This window comes from Lycium ferocissimum, chromosome 12, assembly GCF_029784015.1.
Source record: "Lycium ferocissimum isolate CSIRO_LF1 chromosome 12, AGI_CSIRO_Lferr_CH_V1, whole genome shotgun sequence".
NCBI classification, from domain to species: Eukaryota; Viridiplantae; Streptophyta; class Magnoliopsida; order Solanales; family Solanaceae; genus Lycium; species Lycium ferocissimum.
The window spans coordinates 21,075,698-21,100,241 of NC_081353.1; the positions used below are offsets into that span (position 1 = coordinate 21,075,698).

General features: G+C 34.1%; 1 long non-coding RNA gene and 1 pseudogene across 1 annotated transcript; one reads left to right on the forward strand and one right to left on the reverse strand.

Moving 5' to 3' along the window:
- Positions 1-813: 813 nt before the first annotated feature.
- On the reverse strand, positions 814-6,308 carry LOC132040243 (uncharacterized). Its single transcript, XR_009410641.1, has 2 exons — positions 6,075-6,308; positions 814-1,333 (listed from the first exon to the last, which is right to left on the reverse strand). It is a non-coding gene; the product is annotated as an uncharacterized LOC132040243 (long non-coding RNA).
- A 13,047-nt stretch (positions 6,309-19,355) lies between these two features.
- On the forward strand, positions 19,356-21,941 carry LOC132040778 (uncharacterized; annotated as a pseudogene).
- Positions 21,942-24,544: the final 2,603 nt, after the last annotated feature.

The window sequence follows — 24,544 nt, forward strand, 5'->3', positions numbered from 1 at the left end:
AAAATCTTTACATGTTGTGTTGAAAAAAAAAAAAACTGGTTAAAGGAACAAAAAAAGGACATAACAATCTAAAATTTGCAGTAGCACCAAAATTTAGCAGAATTGATACATTTTGAAACTACCCAAAAAAGGGCATGCCCGTAGGCCATAATATTATCTACTTGATCCACCGGAAGTCCTATCACCGGATGAACAATTTGGAAGTGAAAGACTGCTGCGGGAAGAAAGGGAGGGCAAGAGGAGGAGACATTAGAGCCCATATATATTTCTACATTAATGTAGTGTTACTGCATAATAACGTATCACTAAATCACTGAATTAATGATAATGACTTTTGGGTTTTCTAAAATGAAAAAGTTATGAGTCTTTAAGATAATGCAACTACCAAATATTTTTAGGTTTCTAATATATTATAAGTAGGAAAAATAAAGAAAAATATCAAAAATTTGAGAAAAAAGATAAATGCTAATGGAGGCCATAGAGAGGTGCCACATCACCTTATCTAGGCCTAACTTTATGTTATACTAGCTAGGTAATTAAGCTTATGAATGGTGCTTCTCTAATATATATCTGAATAAGGAAAATTAAAATAAAGGAAAATTCTTGGAAAAAATAAAATTATTTAGAACAATATTTTCGAACATAAATTAGAGGATTTGGCATTGTAATATGTCTCAAGAAGCTCTAACGAATAATTGCAAAAGTATTATGCATTCATCAATTTCATCTTTTGCATACTTTCAATGAAAATATGTAGTTATCATTATAAATATCAGTAAAGTAACATATTTGTACTCTATATTAGACAAACCCTTAGATGTCAATTTTGCAAATACTAATGTATTTCAGAATCTTTACACCCTTATTAAATAGTTCAGATATTTGGAGTGTACTTCAAATTCAATGTTATTGAAACTTAGATATAATTGAAAAGAAAATAAAACAATTGTTTTTCTTAGGAGTCTTCATATCTCTCTTCATCCGCTTGCTCATCTCCTACTCTCTTCATTCCTAGACAAACAAAAAAGATATTTTCACGAAAATTTCGAAGAACAGACAATTCTTGAAGAGGCTTTCTTCCCTCAAAATTGTGTCGGTAGAGATTTAGCTAGTAATGAAGAGACTCAATTTTATGTCCAACTTAGAAAAGCTCATTTCAGCCTCTAACCACCCTCTGAGAAGGACACGGCTTTCTCTTTTGATAAGAATTGTCGAAGATGATCAGAATATGGAAGCCATACTTCTGAGAAGGTTGCACAAGTAAATGGAGGACACTGTAAGGAATTCGAACTCAAGCATTGTTGTTAATCTTCACCTAGACACTGATACACAACTTCAAGAAGGAAAAAAATAAAGAGTGAAAGTCGATTTGTACTACGACAATGACTAAAAAGAGGTGCATGTGATTAAGATGATTAATGAAATTCCAAAATGTCTTCAAGGGTGGCACTACTAAAAAAACGGGAAAAACCGACGACGAAAACCGACGGACTGCGTCGGTTTTTTCAATGAAATCGACGGGAAACCGACCCTTTACGGTCCGTCGGTTTACATAGCCTCGCTTTTTGAAAACCGACGGACCACGTCGGTTTTCCGACGGATTGCGTCGTTACGTGGTCCGTCGGATTTTATACAATAATTAAAAAAAATTAAAAAAACCGAGGGACAGAGTCGGTTTTTTTAATTTCTGATTTATTATGTTATATATATAAAAAAATATTTTATGGAAAAACCGACGCACGACGTCGGTTTTTTATTAATTTTTTTTTATTTTAAATACAAAATCGACACAGTACGTCGGTTTTTTTTATAAAATTTGAGAATTATTTTCCGAAAACCGACGGAGTGAGTCGATTTTACCGGAAAATTTCAAAATTAATTTCCGGAAAACCGACGGAGTGCGTCGGTTTTTTACGAAAATTTCCGACATTCAATTCACATTTTTGCGACCACACACTGAAATCAGTACCAAAAGCAGCTCAAAACTAGCATTAAAATGCTTCAAATCAATTCTAAAAGAGCTACAACACATAAAATCACCCTAAGTAATAGTAAAACACATCAAACACTATCTAAACACATCAAATACGATCTAAATAGACCTTCAAAGTTCTGAAATATTTAAATGTCCAACCAAAAGTACCATTAACTAGTTTTAACTTAATAATTCTAACATAACTTAATAATTCTAACTTTGAAAAGCACAATTCCAACCAATTCTAAAAATTGAAAAGTAAATCTAGAGAAATAAAATCTACATTTTAGTATTGAGGTTATAGAAATACTATAACTTGACAATTCTAACTTTGAAAAACACAATTCCAACCAAATCTAACTTTGAATTCTCAATAACAATTCTAACTTTAATAACTTATGGATTCTAACTTTAATTCTAAAAATTGAAAAGTAAATCTAGTCAAATAAAGTCTACATTTTAGTTTTGAGGTTATAAAAATATTATAACTTAATAATTCTAACATAACTTAATAATTCTAACTTTGAAAAGCACAATTCCAATCAATTCTAAAAATTGAAAAGTAAATTTAGAGAAATAAAATCTACATTTTAGTATTGAGGTTATAGAAATACTATAACTTAACAATTCTAACTTTGAAAAACACAATCCCAACCAATTCTAACTTTGAATTCTCAATAACAATTCTAACTTTAATAACTTATGGATTCTAACTTTAATTCTAAAAATTAAAAAGTAAATCTAGTCAAATAAAGTCTACATTTTAGTTTTGAGGTTATAGAAATATTATAACTTAATAATTCTAACATAACTTAATAATTCTAACTTTGAAAAGCACAATTCCAACCAATTCTAAAAATTAAAAAGTAAATCTAGAGAAATAAAATCTACATTTTAGTATTGAGGTTATAAAAATACTATAACTTAACAATTCTAACTTTGAAAAGCACAATCTCAACCAATTCTAACTTTGAATTCTCAATAACAATTCTAACTTAATAACTTATGGATTCTAACTTTAATTCTAAAAATTAAAAAGTAAATCTAGTCAAATAAAGTCTACATATTAGTTTTGAGGTTATAGAAATATTATAACTTAATAATTCTAACATAACTTAATAATTCTAACTTTAAAAAACACAATTCCAATCAATTCCTGAAAATTGAAAAGTAAATCTAGAGAAATAAAATCTACATTTTAGTATTGAGGTTATAGAAATACTATAACTTAACAATTCTAACTTTGAAAAACACAATCTCAACCAATTCTAACTTTGAATTCTCAATAACAATTCTAACTTAATAACTTATGGATTCTAACTTTAATTCTAAAAATTAAAAAGTAAATCTAGTCAAATAAAGTCTACATATTAGTTTTGAGGTTATAGAAATATTATAACTTAATAATTCTAACATAACTTAATAATTCTAACTTTAAAAAGCACAATTCCAACCAATTCTAAAAATTGAAAAGTAAATCTAGAGAAATAAAATCTACATTTTAGTATTGATGTTATAGAAATACTATAACTTAACAATTCTAACTTTGAAAAGTACAATTCCAACCAATTTTAACTTTAGAATGATCAATAACAATTCTATAACTTATGGAATTCTAACAAAAAGCACAATCCAAAAAAAAAAAAAAGACTAGTCAAATAATTAAAGTATACATGTTTGCACATATTCAACATCAATAATATTACAAAGAATGATAACTAAGCTAACACAAATACATTGACAAAGAACATGAAATATAGCACAATCTCAAGCAAAAAAAAAATGACAACTAAATTAGTCAAATAAAGTTTACATTTTTTTTCACAAATTCAACATTAATAACATTGCAAATGATGTTTAACAAAGCTAAATAGACTAGCATTAGGCCTAAAATCTACAAATAAAACTAAAATTAAAGAATTTTAAATGCCCTAATTTAAGAGAAACTAACCTCAATTTATTAACTTCAAAATGGGTTTGCGGTAGGTGGGAACGGGCTGCCCGAGCAGCGGCGGCCAGGCGGCGGAAAATTGTGGGGCGGCGGGGGCGGGGGGGGGGGGGGCGGGGGGTCGGGTTTTGGGGAATGGGGGTTTTAATTTGGAAGAGGGAGCAAAAATGAGTATGAAACCCGTCTGCTATGAATTTAAAGAAAAATCGACGGATAAAACCGACCCTGTCCGTCGGTTTTTCCCGCACGTTTGACCAGATTTGACCCAAAAATTAAAAAAAAAAAGAAGAGGAAACCGACCCTGTCCGTCGGTTTCCTAAAAAAAAATTGTTTATTATTTTAAAAAACAAAAAAAATTGAATGGCATATTATTTAAAATATTTTTAAAAATAAAACCGACGTCGTCCGTCGGTTTATATTAATTATTATTAATTTTTTTTTAATAAAACCGACGTGGGACGTCGGTTTTGTTTTTCTTGGATTTATAATTTCAAATTTTTGCGGAAAAAACCGGCGTTGTCCGTCGGTTTTTTAATTAAAAAAAAAAAAACATTAGAAATACACAAAACCGACGCACGGAGTCGGTTTTCCATCGGTTTTTCAAAGTGACGCAGTCCGTCGATTTTTTGTCCGTCGAATTTTGCCAGTTTTTTAGTAGTGTGGGATGACCAACGACAGTTGTTTCGAGTTTATTTTTTATTTACAAACTTGTGCTTTAATTGGGAGAAGTCATATTACGTCATCCTCAAACTGAAGAAGTCCTTTTCTTCTTGCATAACCACCTTTCCAGACCCAAAATGATGTTGATAGATCATAATAATACAGAGAACTAACCATCCTTTTGTTGAGCACATTTTGCAGGAAAGAATTTCCCTGTGTTCCTATACCTTCTTCTTTTTCTTTTTTTTTAAATTGGAAAAAGTTACCCTGTGCTCCTATACATTAATTTCCCCTTGCACAAGGAAAAAGTAAAAATCTATTTTAAACTCATAAAAGGTAACAGAGGAGAATCCTTTAAAATCCAGAACAAAAGATTCAAAATTTTTCAAGCAAGGACTAAACTTGTGTGAAAACATCTCTTTCTAAAGTATGACTTCGAATAAATAACTTGGATTTGTAACTTATTTTTTATAAGTAGAACTAGGGGTGTAAAAAGCAAACCGATAAATCGCACCAAACCGATAAATCGAATCAAACCGAGAAAAAAACCCGACTAGTGATTTGGTTTGACTTGATTTGGTGTTGAAAAAAAACCCGACCGTAATTGGTTTGGTTTGGTTTTAGATAAAAAAAAGTTAAACCGAACCAAACCGACCCGACATTACATGTATTCGATTTTTAAAATATTTTATACATAAAAATATTTATTTATAATTTAATATGTAAATATTTCGTAAATTTTTCATAGTTTTTTTCTTTTATCATATTATTTTAAGCTTGAACTTAAAATTTTGAATGCCAATAAGTTTTATATGTCATGGATGTTAGTAACTCAAATAAAGTCCAAATCAAAACCAACTCAACACTAATGCTAACAAAAGAAATTTAATTCTAACACATGGAATGATAGTAATGTTAGATATCTATTCTTTACTTTTGCATAATTGGTTTAAAGTGTAAAAATACATAGTTTAATTTTTTTCTTTATCATGTAATTAATACTTATTAGCAGTACTTATTTTAGCATAACTTAGTATTTAGATTAAAGTCATTTTCTTTATGGCTTATTAATTAGCAATACTTATTTTAACGGATTTTATTATCTTTTTTGTTGAAGATTTTAATACGATGTCATCACTCATCTCACATTTTTTGTTATTTTCTTAAGAAACACTTTAGTTATATAGTTGTGTCTTACTATGACCAAATAAATATTTGAAGTAAAAGTCATATATTTTGTATGAAAACTTTTTCGGAAAAAAAAAATCAAAAAATCCTAAAAAACTGAATAACCCGAGAAAAATTGAAATTGGAAAACCCGAATTTGATTGGTTTGGTTTGGTTTATAAATTTAAAAATCCGATACATTTGGTTTGGTTTGATTTGGTGTTTGAAAAATTCGAATCAACCCGGTTCATGTACACCCCTAAACAGAACAATATTACCAGTTCAAAAAAAAAAATATAAGCAGAAATGCATAACAATTCATACTTTACTTTGATTAAGATATGACAGCAACTCCCAAATGCTCGTGACCACAATATAGTCCATGGGAAACAAAGGATTAGACCATTTATTAGACATCATGTACCTGGAAAAGACATACAAAGGATAAGATATTAATGGAGATGACAACTTGACTGATGGATGTTGCATTCTTGATTAATGAAAATCATATCAAGAATACTAAGAACCAGGGCATGTGGTAACAAAATACCTCGCTTAGTGTTATGCCCTATTTTAAACGGGTCCAATATAGTTTGCAACTTTCCGGTTCTTCTAACTGGTATAAAAGGGTTAGAGTCGCCACCTTATTTTTAAGGAAAAACAGGAAACCCTGTACGTATTTGTGTGTCCACTCTATTTTAAGTCCACGAAACATATGAGATTCTAGATAAGGGTTTTATTTATCCCGTGGGGAAGGTATTAAGCATTCCACAGAGCGTGCCCGAAGACAGTCCTTAAACGTAGTTTAACTGAACACTAGAGGGGGATTATCTATCTGTTTATCATTATTTTTACCTGTTTCAAAATGTTGTGACTTCATGAAAAGTTACACTAGGTGATAATATACTAAGTATATACAATGTATAAAAATGTATTTATATCAAGTATCAAGTATTTATAAAGAATGTATATTAAAAAAGAATATAAAGAGAATGTACCCGGGTAAGTATAAAAGTGTATAAGGATTCGATAAAGTCTTCGGGTTCCTTTCGAGTGTCGTCTTCGGAATGTGTCTCGGATAAAAGTATGGATTCGATTTGTATAAGCACTTAGTAAAAGTGTTAGTAAGAGGATAAATAACTATCGAATGAATTAAAGAAATAATAAATAAACTTAACATTAAAACCCGTCTTTTGTACATGGGAGGCCTTGGAAATCGATGGAAATTTCTTCATCGGCCAAGAGTGTAGTATTTGTAATAAATTGTAATATGAAAGAAAAATATGTTAGTTAAAGAAGTTTGAAAAAGTCAAAAAATAAGGGATGTGACATAAAGTTTTTAAAAGGTGATTTGACATAAAGCCTTTGAAAAGTGATATGACATAAAGTCTTTGAAAAGTGATTTGACATAAAGCCTTTAAAAGTGATTTGACATGATTTGGCATAAAGTTTATTAAACTTGACAAAAGGGAGATAAAACTTGTTTTGACCCTAGAATTGGTACAGTATACACGGTGTAAGAATGTATATGTATATGTATATGTATATGATGTATGTAAAAATATAAAAAAAAAAATGAAAATATTTGTAAATGTAAAAATAATGTATAGACAATGTAGAAAAAAATATAAAGAACAAAATGTGTAAAAAATAATAAAATAAAAATGAGCATGTAATGTGATGATATTGATAAAAAGGTAAAAGAAAATGGTTGCAAGTGAATGAAAAATATTTAGAGGGGAGTAAAAAAATGTATGCAAATATAAAGAAAAAGTAGAGAAAATGTATGAAGAAAATATAGAGACAATGTATGAATGAATATAAACAAAATGCATAAACAAATATAAAGACAATGCATAAATAAATATAAAGACAATGTATGTGATGTATATAAAAATATAAAGGCTATGCATATAATGAATGTAAAGATAAGGTATATAAAAGCGTAAAGACAATGTATGAAAAAAGAAGAGAAAAAAATAAAAAAAAAAAAAAAAAGAGGAGGAAGATGCTAGTCTTGCTAGTCTTCCTATGAAAAGAAAAAATATGGAGAGTGTAGAGAGAAGAAAAATATATGTGAGGTAGTGTGAAGTGGTGAGAAAAATGAGAGGGGAAGTCCTCCTTTATATAGGCAAAGGTAAATCACTTTTTATCCAAACCAATGTCTGCAAAACTATGGGCTTCACAAAACCATGGGCTTCAAAAACCATGGCTTCTTAAAACCATGTGCTAAAGTTTATCTGTGTTTAAAAAATTAATTGCTCCGATTTTCTACTTAAGGAGACCCGTACTAAAATATAGTTAAATAATAATGTAAGTATAAAATATAAATATTAATGTATAATATATAAAAATGTCTTTGCTATAAAATTAAGAAACAATTATTAATTGCACAAAAAATGGTAGTATTCATTTTGTACATGTGCAAAAATAATGATTCTTGAAAAATGACAATAAATGGATAAAACTCCTAAAATGAGGACAATTATCAATAAATCATCGAAAAATGTAAAAATGTGTAAAAAATGTATTTCGCGCTCTTTAACGAATCAGGGCCCCCCAAAACGTTAATTTTAAGCACGTCGAGCCAAAATTAGGTGTCAACAGCTTGTCCCTCTTCGACCGGAGACGATGAAAGAGTTTTTGGACGAAGACGTTGACGTGTAGCCTATTTTGGCTAGGCAAAGAACTGCTAAATGGATATGTACGGAGAAAGAAGCCAGACGTTGATAGAATTTTGACAATGCTCTTTATCCGTCGGCAGGGTTGTGATAAAAAGAAAAATGATAAAAGGGAAGGATTGTTCAGGGCCGAAAATATATCGCTTCCAAAATTGCCCCGATGTCGAGCTACGAGACGGCGGGAGGGTGTAAGATTGTATATGTTGGGGTAAGAATGATTCTCGCCCCGATGTGACCGAACTCTACATAGAGCTTCCTACATATCTCGCCAATCACGAGAATCAGGTCAATGTAGTTAGAAAGGTGGTAACTAATGGATGTTGTGGAAAATTTTGATCGTCCGATCAAAATTTTTCCCCAGTGTTGTTAGAATAGTCCTAGCAAGTGTAGGACGAAGGACGGTCGTGCTCAAATTCGAGCTACCTACATATCCCTGAGATGGGAGTCAGACCGATTGTAGTTCGGGAAAACTTGTTGGGGAGGAAAATGATTCATTACTAGAGGGGCGACCGAACTCAGAGCCATGGATTGAAATGGACTACAAAGTTGTATGTCGGGACCCTGATGAAAACATCGGGTTGTGTGCCAAAGCTTTGAATGTAGAGGGGTCCTGGATTGTGTGTGAGGACCTTGATGCATACTCCGGTTTGTGTGCCAGAGCCTTGAAATGAAATAAAGTCTCGTATTGTGTGCCGAGATCCTGATGCATACTCTGCTTTATGTGCTAGAACTTTAAAATGGAATACCCGCATTAGAAGTTGGACGCCTGAACTGAAATTTAAAATACCCGCATTAGAATGTGGGCGCCTGACTGAAAAATACCCGCATTAAAAGGTGGGCGCCTGAACTGAAATTTAAAATACCCGCATTAGAAGGTGGGCGCCTGAACTGAAATTAAAATACCCGCATTAAAAGGTGGGCGCCTGAACTGAAATTAAAATACCCGCATTAGAAGGTGGGTGCCTGACCGAAAATTAAAATACCCGCATTAGAAGGTGGGCGCCTGAACTGAAATTTAAAATACTCGGTGGGCGGGCTGACCCCGCATTAGAAGGTGGGCGCCTGAACTGAAATTTAAAATACCCGCATTAGAAGGTGGGCGCCTGAACTGAAATTTAAAATACCCGCATTAGAAGGTGGGCGCCTGACTGAAAATTAAAATACCCGCATTAGAAGGTGGGCGCCTGAACTAAAATTTAAAATACCCGCATTAGAAGGTGGGCGCCTGAACTGAAATTTAAAATACCCGCATTATAAGATGGGCGCCTGACTGAAAATTAAAATACCCGCATTAGGAGGTGGGTGCACACCGAAATTTAAAATACCCGCATTATGAGGTGGGTGCCTGAACTGAAATTTAAAATACCCGCATTAGAAGGTGGGTGCCTGAACTGAAATTTAAAATACCCGCATTATGAGGTGGGTGCCTGAACTGAAATTTAAAATACCCGCATTAGAAGGTGGGCGCCTGTAAAAATGTACTTGAAATGAAATACCCGCATTAGAAGGTGGGCGCCTGTAAAAATGTACTTGAAATGAAATACCCGCATTAGAAGGTGGGTGCCTGTAAAAATATACTTGAAATGAAATACCTGCATTAGAAGGTGGGCGCCTGTGAAATGTACTTGAAGCATTAGAAGGTAGGCGCCTGTGAAATGTACTTGAAATGAAATACCAGCATTAGAAGGTGAGCGCCGGTAAAATGTACTTGAAATGAAATAACCGCATTAGAAGGTGGGCGCTGTAAAAATGTACTTGAAATGAAATACCCGCATTAGAAGGTGGGCGCCTGTAAAATGTACTTGAAATGAAATACCCGCATTAGAAGGTGGGCGCCTGTAAAAATGTACTTGAAATGAAATACCCGCATTAGAAGGTGGGCGCCTGTAAAAATGTACTTGAAATGAAAATACCCGCATTAGAAGGTGGGCGCCTATAATTTTTTTTTTGATGCATTTTTTGTTGTTTTTGTTGTAAAGAATATTGGAAAATGAAGAAATGAAGAGAATCGTGTCTTGACTTCAGTTGGTACCAACAATTAGTTTCGTGCATAAGAATTCTATCAATTTCTTCCCGATAACCGAGATTGACTTCGGGATAATTCCTACAGCTTCAAGTGGTACTTCAGACATACCTAAGTATCGACAAGATTTGTTCGTCTTGTCTCAAGTAAAGGATTTGAACTATACCTATACTCATGTTTCAAGTGCAATCACTAGAAAGAAAGTCTCTTTTTCACACACATATTCAGTATTTTTGAACTTTGGAACGTCTAGAGAAATACACTCATACTCAGAAAGAGGTTCAATGCATGCGATTGTGATACCATAAGCTTGGTCGTCATGTAAGTATTCACTAATGTGAGAACCCTTGGCATAGGATCATGTAAGGCTTGTTATCGGGTTGTAATGTAGGCTTGGGAAAAGGGTAGGATATCATTTGGGTAAGGAGTGACTAATCCTTCCCTGAGCATTGCACTAGTTTGTGCTTGGTATTTGTGTGCTCTAATGCTGATCTGCTTCGTTTTGTTGTCCCTTTCTTTTGTACTTGTGCGACTTCTTTTGCAAGTTGGAGCCCCGTTTTTTTTTTTGGGGGAGTTCGGTTTGTATGCCGAGACTCTTTGGGGATTAAGAGAATGAACCTGGGTTGTATGCCCAAAGTCCTGATGTTAATTCCGGGTTGTATGCCGGAGTGTGAAAAATAAAGAGGAATAACAGGTTGTATACCCGAGATCCTGAATGATGACTGATGATTTTTTTTGGCTCCTTCTTGCTTTGGAGGTCGTTGTTCGTCTTTGTTTTTATGGGACTTTTGTATCTTTTTGTTATTGGAAACTTCAGCTTGGATCTTTATCCGCGATCGCACATTTCTAGTACGCTAGCTCAGGGAGGTTGGGCCAAGAGAGGGATAGTGCATGTAAGCACTCAGAAATGGTATAGGCTTATGATGTAGTTGTCAAAGAAAAGGCTTTAGGCTCAAAGGGGGAATGCTAGGGATAATGTCATTTGGTAGGCTAGAAAGGCACAAACGGGTCAAAGAAGGCCTACGATCCTTTCCTATACCGAGTGTTACTCATAATTGCGCCTCGATGAGACATTCAGGCCAAGTTCTAGATCACAATGCAATGTAATTGAACGCTATCTAAAGCTCACCACACAATGCACATGAAACAATGAGGTTGGTTTTGTTCTTGTCTTACAAGCATGCAAGAGAATTTTTCAAGTGTCACTTAAAGTGTGAATGAGAGGTACCAAAAGAATCTATGGTTTACCACGAAGTCGATCCTCTCCATCATATTGATTGTTACTTGTTTCTTTCCTATGTACATTCCTAACCGTGTTTGGTACCAACCAAGTCAAAGATATGAATCTAATTTTTTTTTTTTTTTTTTTATTTTTTTTTTGAATAAGGGTACCGAACCCAAGATTTGCCTACGTATCTCATCTTTGATGAGAATCAGGTGCGCGTAGTTCGTTCAGGGAGGTAAGAACAAATTTTTTTTTTTTTTTTATTTTCAAATAATTTTTGGACTTTTTTTTCTGATTTTTTTTTTGAATAATGAATACCGAACCCAAAAGGGCTGCCTACGTATCTCATCAAAGAAGAGAATCAGGTGTGCGTAGTTCTTGCAGATAAGATATAAGAAGAGGTGTCGATTGGTGGAGTTTTGCAAGTACTCCGACAGACGGCAGAAGGGTGTGTCCATCGTAGGCACGGGCCTTTGAAAATTATCCAGGAAGGGACCAATCATAGGCTCAGAGCTTGGACAGTACTATGGTAGGCGGTTAGAAAAAATGAGCCGATCGCAGCCAGAGCATTGAAAATACTCTAACAGGCAGCCGAGAAGAAGGAGGTCAACTGTAGATGGAGCCTTGACATTACTCCAGTACGTTGACAAGATTGTGATGGAGGAAAAGGTTGGGCGTTGGCAGAGCTTTTGATACTACTCTGCATTTATTGGCATGATTGGCTATGAGGGAATGTCAACGTCGGCGAAGCTTTAAAAACAATCCGCGTATGCTGGCAAGGTGGTAAGAGGGGATTCTGACCTTTACAGAGTTTCTAAAAATACTCTGCGCTCATCGGTAAGATTGCAATGATTGGGTATCAAACTGTTTGCGGAGCTTTAACATTACTCCTTGTCAGTCGGCACGATTATTGTATAATTGAGGGGGGAAGAATTTACTTGTGTTGGACCTTTGGGGTTGAAAAATAAAGGCCGACACGCCAAAGTTCCATGGCTTGCGATGCTTGGAAGAAGAAAAGCTTATATCCCAGAATTTGGGACCAAAACTAGGTGATAGTTGGGGTAAGGCTGGTATTGCCGCTGTTGGGTTTTGGATTTCAAGGGGTTGATTGACGTTCTTAGAAGTGTTTTTGGAGAGCGTCTTTGAACTGCTCCAAAATAATTGTCCCAGTTTTTTATTCCGATGAATTATTTGGAAACAGTGGGGAGACCGAACCCTTGTGTAGGGTTGCCTACGTATCTTGTCAGGACAAGAATCAGGTCAGACGTAGTTCGGGCAGATACGGTGTTGTATGTGATTTGTATGATTTCTATGAATTGGTGGTTGTATTGAAAAGAACTGAGGCTATGTACAAGACTTTTCATATGGAAAAAGTGTGTTCCAGAGATGGGAAGAATGTGCAAGGCTGTATTGACATTTCTTGAAAAAGATGGTAAAGTCCAAACGATGGTAGCGAAGATCGGAAATGGGTATGAAAAATAATGTGGCTGTGAGGGTGGTCGTAAAGACCAAAAAATGGGTGTGAGAGTTTGAAAAGGCTCCAAGCTCAACACAAGTCAACAAAAATTGTCCGACAAAGCAGACGAGGAGGAAGAAGGTATGTCTAATATATATGTACAACTAAAGAATGTCTAATAAATATACAGTATGTGTAAAAAAAAAAATTAAAAATAAAATAAAATAAAGAATATGTAATATGTAAAAAGCATGTAGCAAATAAAGAATGAAATTAATCTGGCTAGAGCAAAGGATCAAAATTATACATACAACGGCCTAAGAATTCTAAGAGTAGATTTACCTAAGCTGATAAAGAATATTCGGAAAACTGTGAGATGGCAAGTAGTAAGACTAGCCCACCAATCTCTGAAACTAAGGAGTTTGAAGAAGGTTCGGAGGAGCGCAAAAAGCACAACTCGCGTGCACAATGTGTGTATGTGTACGGCCAAAGACTCAATTGAAAGTGCGATGATAGTATAACGAAAACAGTAACAGGTAGTGTCTTCAATCAAATAAGGAACACAAGTTTGGCTTTGGCTCGTGTCCTTTCAAAGATAATATTGTAGCAGTTCACGATATATACAAGAAGCAATAATAATAAAAACAGATAAATAATCACATATCCCTCAAGTGCTCACTTAAACTATGTCTGTTAAGGTCAAAACCTAGGTATAATCCCCAGCAGAGTCGCCATTCTGTTACGCCCTATTTTGAACGGGTCCAATATAGTTTGCAACTTCCCGGTTCTTCTAACTGGTATAAAAGGGTTAGAGTCGCCACCTTATTTTTAAGGAAAAACAGGAAACCTGTCTGTATTTGTGTGTCCACTCCATTTTAAGTCCACGAAACATATGAGATTCTAGATAAGGGTTTTATTTACCCCGTGGGGAAGGTATTAAGCATTCCACGGAGCCTGCCCGAAGACAGTCCTTAAACGTAGTTTAACTGAACACTAGAGGGGGATTATCTATCTATTTATCATTATTTTTACCTGTTTTCAAAATGTTGTGACTTCATGAAAAGTTACACTAGGTGATAATATACTAAGTATATACAGTGTATAAAAATGTATTTATATCAAGTATCAAGTATTTATAAAGAATGTATATTAAAAAAGAATATAAAGAGAATGTACCTTCCAAGTGTCATCTTCGGTAAGTATAAAAGTGTATAAGGATTCGATAAAGTCTTCGGGTTCCTTTCGAGTGTCGTCTTCGGAATGTGTCTCCGGGTACCTGTATAAACACTTAGTAAAAGTGTTAGTAAGAGGATAAATAACTATCGAATGAATTAAAGAAAATAATAAATAAACTTAACATTAAAACCCGTCTTTTGTACATGGGAGGCCTTGGAAATCGACGGAAATTTCTTCATCGGCCAAGAGTGTAGTATTTGTAATAAATTGTAATATGAAAGAAAAATATGTTAGTTAAAGAAGTTTGAAAAAGTCAAAAAATAAGGGATGTGACATAAAGTTTTTAAAAGGTGATTTGACATAAAGCCTTTGAAAAGTGATATGACATAAAGTCTTTGAAAAGTGATTTGACATAAAGCCTTTGAAAAGTGATTTGACATAAAGCCTTTAAAAAAATGATTTGACATAATGTTTATTAAACTTGACAAAAGGGAGATAAAACTTGTTTTGACCCTAGAATTGGTGCAGTATACACGGTGTAAGAATGTATATGTCTATGATATATGTAAAAATATAAGAATAAAAAAAAATGAAAATATATGTAAATGTAAAAATAATGTATAGACAATGTAGAAAAAAATATAAAGAACAAAATGTGTAAAAAATAATAAAATAAAAATGAGCATGTAATGTGATGATATTGATAAAAAGGTAAAAGAAAATGGTTGCAAGTGTATGAAAAATATTTAGAGGGGAGTAAAAAAATGTATGCAAATATAAAGAAAAAGTAGAGAAAATGTATGAAGAAAATGTAGAGACAATGTATGAATGAATATAAACAAAATGCATGAACAAATATAAAGACAAATGCATGAATAAATATAAAGACAATGTATGAATAAATATAAAGACAATGTATGTGATGTATATAAAAATACAAAGGCTATGCATATAATGAATGTAAAGACAAGGTATATAAAAGCGTAAAGACAATGTATGAAAAAAGAAGAGAAAAAAAAAAAAAAAAAAAAAAAGAGAGAGGAGGAAGATGCTAGTCTTGCTAGTCTTCCTATGAAAAGAAAATATGGAGAGTGTAGAGAGAAGAAAAATATATGTGAGGTAGTGTGAAGTGGTGAGAAAAATGAGAGGGGAAGTCCTCCTTTATATAGGCAAAGGTAAACCACTTTTTATCCAAACTTACGTGCTAAAACTATGGCTTCACAAAACTATGGGAACTTCACAAAACCATGGCTTAAAACCATGTGCTAAATCTTATACGTGTTTAAAAATTAATTGCTCCGATTTTCTCGCACCGACGATCGTACTAAAATATAGTTAAATAATAATGTAAGTATAAAATATAAATATTAATGTATAATATATAAAAATGTACTGCTATAAAATTAAGAAACAATTATTAATTGCACAAAAAATGGTAGTATTAAATTGTACATGTGCAAAAATAATAATTCTTGAAAAATGACAATAAATGGATAAAACTCCTAAAATGAGGACAATTATCAATAAATCATCGAAAAATGTAAAAATGTATAAAAAAATGTATTTCGCGCACTTTAACGAATCAGGGCCCCCAAAACGTTAATTTTAAGCACGTCGAGCCAAAATTAGGTGTCAACACCTAGAATTAAGTTCTTCAAACAACCAAGCAATTTGCTTATTGTTTGCTTGTCCTAATCAAGATCTCATGCAAATGAGGTGTGGTGTTGTCAAAAGTTATCATACTGATTCCGCTTCTCTGCTGCTGACATCATCTGTTGGATTAATAGATATCTTACTTGTGTGGAAGCCTGAATACCAAACACGACATTATCATTTCTATAAAACAAAAAATGCTACTATCTTTTACTCTGACATGATGTTTATTATGTAGTCTTAAATACTTCAATTTCATTTAGAGCATTTTAATTTTCTTACAAGGGAAGTTATTCTTAATTCTGTAGAGTTCCAAAAATAACTATAGCAAGCAAAGAATTTATATTTCATAGTATGTCATCCTAATTTTGGTTCACAAACAAAGACAAGAATCCAAAAAAGGGTTTCAATTTGTTCTCTCATCTCATTTTCAAGTGAGAAAATAGTTCTAGGATCAGCCTGGACGCTTACGGTTTAGGCATATAACTTCTGGTGTCATTGGACACTTTTACTTCATTAATTACACTTCATTGAGCAGCCACAACTAACTCAATGACAAAAGTGGAAGAAATAAACGTGTATACGTGAATTTGTTTGTGAATGCAAGAGTAATTTTATTCCTTTGGAAGGGAAAAAATTAAGAAGAAGACGACGAATGGAGAAAACTCACCAGCCAATGTTTTCATACCCTTTTTGTTCTTGTGCAAGACCATCTTCATCCAAAAAAAAAAAATATGTTGTCCTTGACTGAATGTGAAGCTGTAAATGTAGATTATACACGTGAATTACAGTCACAACATATTCAATTTTCTTTTTTACCTGTTTAAGGATTTTAGGAAAGAAGAAGGTGATTATACAAGTTACCGATCACAACATATTCATTTTCCTTTTTCTATCTGTTAAAGGGTTTAACAAAAAAGAAGACGACAAAAGTAGAAAGTCATCCTCCCCAATTATTCAAGGTACTTGTCGATTTTTTGTCCACACCTACACAATTAGATAAGGGTGTTGGTTGAACTATTTCGAAATATAAAGTGAACAAAAATATTAGTTGTTGAACTGAGAGGTTAAAGATGTTACATGTTGCAACTATCAAAAGAATGTATATGCGGTAAAGATTTACTTCAAAGAATTACCGACTTGCATCTGTTGAGTAAATAACACCCTTTCCTGAAGCCGTAGGCAATGAGGATAACTGGATCACAATTGGCTACCAATTCAATTCTGAACTGATTCCGTAAAATAAGAGAAGATCAGAAAAAATTCACTTGTAAAAGTCATGGATCTTAAAGGAAAAAATTGTTAGTGGTGTATTGATTAGAAAATCTTTGAATAAAATAAGTTGAAAATAACGTTAACTTTCAATATGCACACCCCAAAAATAACGGCAGCAGCTTTATCACACAATTTTGGGTACTTTAATGTTACTGTCAAGTAAAAACACAAGGTAAACTGAAAAATCATGTTATATTGCACATTAGTAAGTGTACTTTCAATATAATTTTAAAACCAATACATGTTGCAAATACCAAATGCAGACCCTATACTCATTTTTGTTTTCTTTTTAACTCATTTTATCTTAATATAAATCACTCAAAACAATGTGAAAACCAAAACTTCTTTCTTTTATAGACATAATAAATGAGTACATCAGAACTTTTTCTTGTGAAATATAGAGTAACCTATATGCGATAAAGATTACCTTAAAAGAAGTACTGACTTGCATCTGTTGAGAAAATAACACTCTTTGCTCAAGCCGTGGTCTCTTTGTACGGCATTTTGTCAAACAGGTTATTGACATCAAAGTAAGCAGCCTTTTTTACCTCACAATTTATTAGGGTACCATTGGTGGCATAGTTCCTCTTCACTGTTGTAATGCAAACACAAACAAAATTAAAAAAAAAAAAAAATCAAATTGCAAGTAATTGGAGCACGAAAAGTAAAGTGGAGATAGCAATGGGGAAAGAATATAGAGAAATCCAAGAAACTGAAGAAAAGTGAAGCAACAGAATAATAGAACAAAAAAAGATTGGAAAGAAAGAAGGAAGAGTCGAGGAAAAGAATCGCTGGGATCTTTAAGCGGTTATAATCGAAGATTTAAGTACAAACGGAAAGAGAATTTTAATAGTTGTAACTTTTGGAGTTTTAATTTTATTTATTATTTAGGGCACTTAAATAAAAAAAAAGTCCAAAATTCTAAGAAAAAAGATAAATATAAATGCTGTTTTTTTAGGCTGCCACATAAGCGAGCCTATGTCCCGGCTTTATATATTTGTACAGATATAGATTAGTTGAGAGATTACACTGACTATGTTGTTGTTGAGCCGAGGGTCTTTCGGAAACAATTTGATGAGTTATGAGTTTTGATGACCGACATATGCATCAGGGACCAGGTCCTTGATCGGATCCCACAGACGACCGTTGTACGGCGCGTAAAAGGCCGCAGTAACGTTCCGACTTGCGCAGCTATAGCAGAACAGACGGATCATTGCAATGTCTCTGTCTAGGTCACATGCTCCCTACTCGGCCCCCTATATAAACAACATGTTGACATTTGTTTGCCCTAGCAACTCAAAACATATTATTCTCATTGTTGAAAAGAGTAGCCGCTACTGTTTTCTCAGAGCTCTCAAGATCAAGACTAAATAACTCCAAGGACTAGATCCCAATACTAAAGATGTCTTAAATCCTAGGCTGTTTTATCCTTTATCTTTTGGTCTAAATATTGTAAAACCTACACCTCTTTTAAGAAGGGCTTTTGTAGGTGTTTGGTTTTTTAAGCTTTTTGTGTTGACGACTAACTATAGTTAGTTATGGTGAGTTAAAGTTCATCTAGAGATAGTTGAATCAGGTTGGTTCTTGGCTAGAGTTAGTCAAGTAAGTGCTTGTAATAGAGGTATTGTAAGGGAAGGGATTAGTAGGCTAATCCGTTGGTTGCAAAAGGCTTGTAATCTAAAAGACATTGGTCAGCTAGTGAAGTTGGAAATCCTACCAGGGTAGGTCGTGATTTTTAATCCCTTGAGCAAGGAGTTTTCCACGTAAACATCGTGTCTTGTTTACTTTCTATTTTAACTTAAGGGAACAGATAAGGTATCTGGTCCCTCTGTTTTGGTGGATGCTTAGTTTGTTTTACAGTTTCTCTACCTTTCAAGGTAGGAGTAAGGTCTGCATAAACTCTATTCTCCCCAGACCCCACTTGTGAGATTACGCTGGCTATGTTGTTATAGTAGTTGAGAGAGTTACCTGGTTGGAAGAAATCAAGCTCAAAGTTCACACCTGGAAAGACAATTGTTTGGCCTATAAAAAGAAGTTCATTCACATAAATGGAGAGATTTGTGTTGAGACTAAAGCATACTGCGAAAAAAGAAAAAAAGAAAGTATCAAAAAACAAATAATTATTCTTTTCTAATATGGCTACACAATTTGTTTGCTGAATAGATGATAGCTGAATTAAAAATAAAGGATGCAGAACTTATGGTGCTTTAATAAATTCAAACAATAAATTCCAAAATTTATTTTCTTTAATCAAGTTTTCTCTAAGTTGGAACGTCAACCAGCAGGCATCGTAACGCTAGCTGTTCATCAAAATAAGATGGAAATTCTCCTTTTCCCCTTATCAGAATTATCTGGCCTTTTTGAAGAGAAATTTGATGTATATTTTTCTAATAAACACCATACCAAAACCAATAATGCTTGATAAAATATCATTCTTAAAACTTATAATTATTCACTGCTAGTGTCCCATGTGCCTCTTTCTCTGGCTGCTAATTAAAAAAGCATCTAAGGATGACTCATTTTTATTATAAAAATGAAAAAGAACTCATTCCCATGTTCTTTGTTAAAAAGTAGCTATATGACCATCAACTTAATCTCTCTCTCTCTCTCCCTTCTAGATCATAGAGCATTAGAAGAATGGCCACTAGTATGTAACTGAGCTCCAACATCATGGCTCTGCCTTGTGAAGTATTGACGGATATGTGAGAGGTTAGCTATGGACGGTTTCAGGAGAGGTAGAGGTAGGCCAAAGAAGTATTGGGGAGATGTGATTAGACAGGACACGACGCAGTTTCAGCTTACCGAGGACATGACCTTAAATAGAAGGTTGTGGAGGACTCAGATTAGGATAGAAGGCTGATAAGGCTAGTAGGTAGTCTCACTTATTCTTTCGCACTAGTAGTCGTAGTTTTGCTCTATCGTTTATTGCCCTTTGATTTCTGCTTATATTTGTTAGGTCTTTTCTTTCCAAGTTGTTTTATCATGACTTCTTCGCTCTTGTTATTTCTCATTTTCGCATTGCTCTGATATGCTTGTCCTTATCTGACTCTTCCGTCTTGTTTTTTCTTCAGCTGAGAGTCTTTCGGAAATAGCCTCCCTACCTTCCAAGGTAGGGGTAAGGTCTGCGTACACTTTACCCTCCCCAGACCCTACATTGTGGGATTCCAGTGGGTATGTTGCTGTTGTTGTTGCTGCTTTCACTCAAACATGTCCACCAACTTAAAACTGTTTCAAAGCTGTGGCGGGAAACCATCTCTAGTCCACATTTCAGAAGAATCTACAACTTGAAATCAATGACTTGTCCCCGAGCACTTGTAGTTCAAGGATCTGACCATAATTTTTCAGCCAGTGGGCTCAGACCTACTAGTCGAATTTTCACTATTTCGACTATAGATTATGCTGATGACTACAAGATTAAGAAAGAACTCAGTTTCCAGATTATTGGCCGTCAATACTCCTTCTTGGTCTCATCCAACCTCATCATTTTCGATCACCAGGTATGCAATCCAACAACTAGAGAAATTATATACCTATCAAAAACTTCATGTTATCCATCAATTAGTTTTGACGTTGGGTATATACCTTCCAACAATACATACAAAATTGTCCATCTATATGGTACCAAGATTGGTCCAAATTACAACTTTAACTATGGTAGTAGTGATAGAGAGTTCGGATTTGAGACGCTCACACTGAGAGACGGTGGATCCAATTCCTAGTTCTTGGCAACCCCTGGCTCACCCAGAATGGTTTTGTTCCAAGGTTGATTCAACATGGTTAAATTATATAATCTATTGGTTGGTTAAAATAGGAGATGGAATGGAAAGGGGCGATATTTCAATGGAAAAGCGTATTATTTCAATGAATATTGCAAATGAAGAATTCTTGAGTTCCATTCACTGCCTGAAAGCTCCCTATTATAAAAGTGTTGTCGACATTTGAGAAGGGCGGTCGTTTAGCTGATTTGAATGGGAAATTATGTTTATCTTATTACTCAGAAAAACTGGCAAGGATGGATCTATACTTTGTCAAGGATCATTATAAGAACCAAGAATGGGTCAAGGAACACGCTATCAATTTATCAGGTGTGGGGAGTTGCTTCAACATAAAGGGGTATGTACAACCACTAGAAGGTAACAATAATGGTGACATTATTATTAATGGTACACATCCCCTGCTCTACAACATTGAAGAGAAAAGGTTTAGAATGCTGCCACAATTCGAAAACAAAATTTATATTGGCTTGTATTTGGATAGATGCTTTACATTGGACAACACAAGACTACCTTTGCAAGCAAGGGAGCCATCACGAGTGAGAAATTTACCACAGAAGACTTCAAAATGTGAGCTCTGAATTGATTCACGCCCATCTTTTTAAATAAATATGCATTGATTTATGTAACTGTCTAAATTTTATGAAAACATTTTATCTTTCAATCTTCATGTGCCAACACTAAGGAACTTGTAGTCTTAAGGCTAATTACAGTTTGAAACTTAAGTTGGCACAAAATCTTAGATACCAAAATTTCAAGTATAGGATTTGTGTACTCATATAATTTCATAACGGTGTTTGAAAACACTACCATTCAATAAAATGAGAATGATATTCTTATGTAAATGCAGTGGAGTATATAAATCTAGTTGGGAACTCAATAACTTAGTAAATTAGTTAACAATTAAAATCACAAGATGAAGTACTTCCCAAAGCAGTAGTAAAGCAGAGACAAATTGTTCGTGTCTGTAGTGAAGTAAATAATTCAAGGTACCTTGAGTGCTTCTCATCAGCAGCACACGGAAAAACGGCTGGCGGAGGAGATTTTAGGGTTAGGGTCTGGAGTATGACTGGTGGGCCCTATGGTAAGCCAGAGCATATATAGGGGCCTTGCCTGGATCATACTCATCTGCCGCCAAGAAATGCAAGCTGCTTTCACGGCTCGAATCCGGGACCTATAGGTTACACGGAGACAACTATGAAAAGACTAAATGCTCTTGAATCCCACATAGATTGTTCTTTTTTTAGTTTTAAATTTTCTAAAAGAGGTGGAAGAACATATCCACAGTCACGACCCAATGTAAACGCTTGTTGTTCATCAAAATGAGATGGAAATTCTCCCTTCCCGCTTATCATCAGAACTAGTACTTGGACACGTGTTGCACGTGTTTTCCATGGTAATTAATATAAAACATTTAGAATGATAATAGAGATAATTTTAGAATATTAAGCGATCATGGAATTTGAAGGGCAAAATTGTAAGCTCAAACTGATGAATAGTGAGCACATTAGATAGATATTTGTTGTCACTGCAAAACATGATTTATGAAAATTTCTATTCAGAAGTTGAATAAAAATCCTTCATTCTCGGGGAGAAAGGAAAGTTTCTTTAGCAGTATTCTACTTCGATCAGTACTGTTATAGTTTGTTAATTTGACCTTTTTTCTAATGTAATTTATCTGTGTAGGTTGACATAGGAATATTAGTTGAATTGTAAGAATTATAATTGTATTACAAAATATAACATGACAATTTCGTGTTAGATGTTGTTGGTTTAATGTTTTGGTGTGGTTTAATGTTTTAATGCTTCATGAAAAGCTAAAACTCTGTCATATTATAGAAATTAATATATTTTAGTTTCCAAATTTAATTATTAATAACCATCAAAAAAATTGGCCAACAAAAAGACATGAGAATAAATAATATTACAATATGTTTGTGTTGTGTAACGTTAAATGTTACACCTTAGAAAATTCCCCGTTAGCGTACTGTGAATAGACTCACGAAGGACATGACGTATACGAGGTTGGGATAAGCAAGAGATGGTATTTGATGATCCTAATTAAGATTTCCAAAGACATTCGGGTTAAGGAAAGAAAGTTGTCAAGAGAAGCGAGTCACATGTTAATCGGATGAGAATTACGAGTATTTAAGTTAATGATGTCTTAATGACCCTTTGAGCAAGAGTTATAACGTCCCTTAGAATGGTATTGAAGTAAGGAACAAGTGTTAAGAAGGTTCCATAAGGATCGGAGATCAAACGAGTCGGCGAACAACTCTCGAAAACTCGGGCAAACATACGGCCGGACATATCAAGCGTATAAGATCTACGACCGTATGTCCAACAGATCCGGCCCGGCGTGTCATGATTCATCGGACCCGTCTCTGCGGTCCAACATACGGCCGAGATTTTATACGGACCGTATGTTGGTCCGTATATTTCAATCGGGGCTGAAGTGTATTTTATATAAGGGACCATTTTTCATTTCCATTTCATTTCCCACTTCACCTCCACACTTCAAGAAACTTCTAGAGAGTTCCAAACATTTCATCCATGAGAAAACAAGAGAAATCAAGGATCAACAACAAGAATTAAGGTGAATCAAGTGAAGGAAGCCCATTAAAAGTCATCCAAGTCAAGGAATCCCAAGAGAGATAAAATAGGGTTTTGGTGCTAAGGGTAATCACCATTCCAAGCTTATTCCTCTATTATCTAAGGTAAGTTTCATGATGTTTACATGTTGTTTGAAGTATTTATAAGTTGAAACACATGGATTGTAGAAGTGTATAGCAAATGGGTCATCAAATGTGTGAATAGTATTACTAGTAAGTTGTAGTTGAATTGAATCATGGAAATGGATATGTTGATATTATGAATGTGTTGTAAATGACCTATATAACATGAAATAAGTAGTGGATATGGAAGGATACGACGATGGACTTTTAGTCATGAATATGGAGAATTGAAGTAGAATTGTGAAATGCGAGTTATGTAAATGAATGATGATTGTTGTTAGCGATATTGTGATGATTGTTATGAATGTTGGGAGTTGATATGGAATATGGCGGAAAGTAGTATAAAAAAAGGAAATGCTGCCCAAATTTCTCTAGCGTTAGTAAGTATGCTTTCACGACGATATAGCTAATGTCGATACGAATTCTCTTGAAGGTATAAAATGTGTGCATTGAAGTAGAATTTAGCAAGATAGAACAGCTAAACGACAAAGGTACGTGAGGCTAATCCCTTCTCTAAGGCATGAGTCCATATGGCATGAATTTCCTTTTTCATTACGAATGTCCTATCTTCAAGAAGGCTACGAACCATTATGCACGAATAGCCATACGAGATAAGAGATATGCTACGATTACGATAACGATAATGTTAAGCTGTTCAGAGATGCATAGTCTATGATATTGATGCTCTTGTTAAGCTAATGGTTATCCATAGCCATTGATGTTGATCATTATTCACACTCACCTTATGTTTGTTTTTAGGGTTTGGGTTTAAATTTTGGTTTTGTTTGGGGTTAACC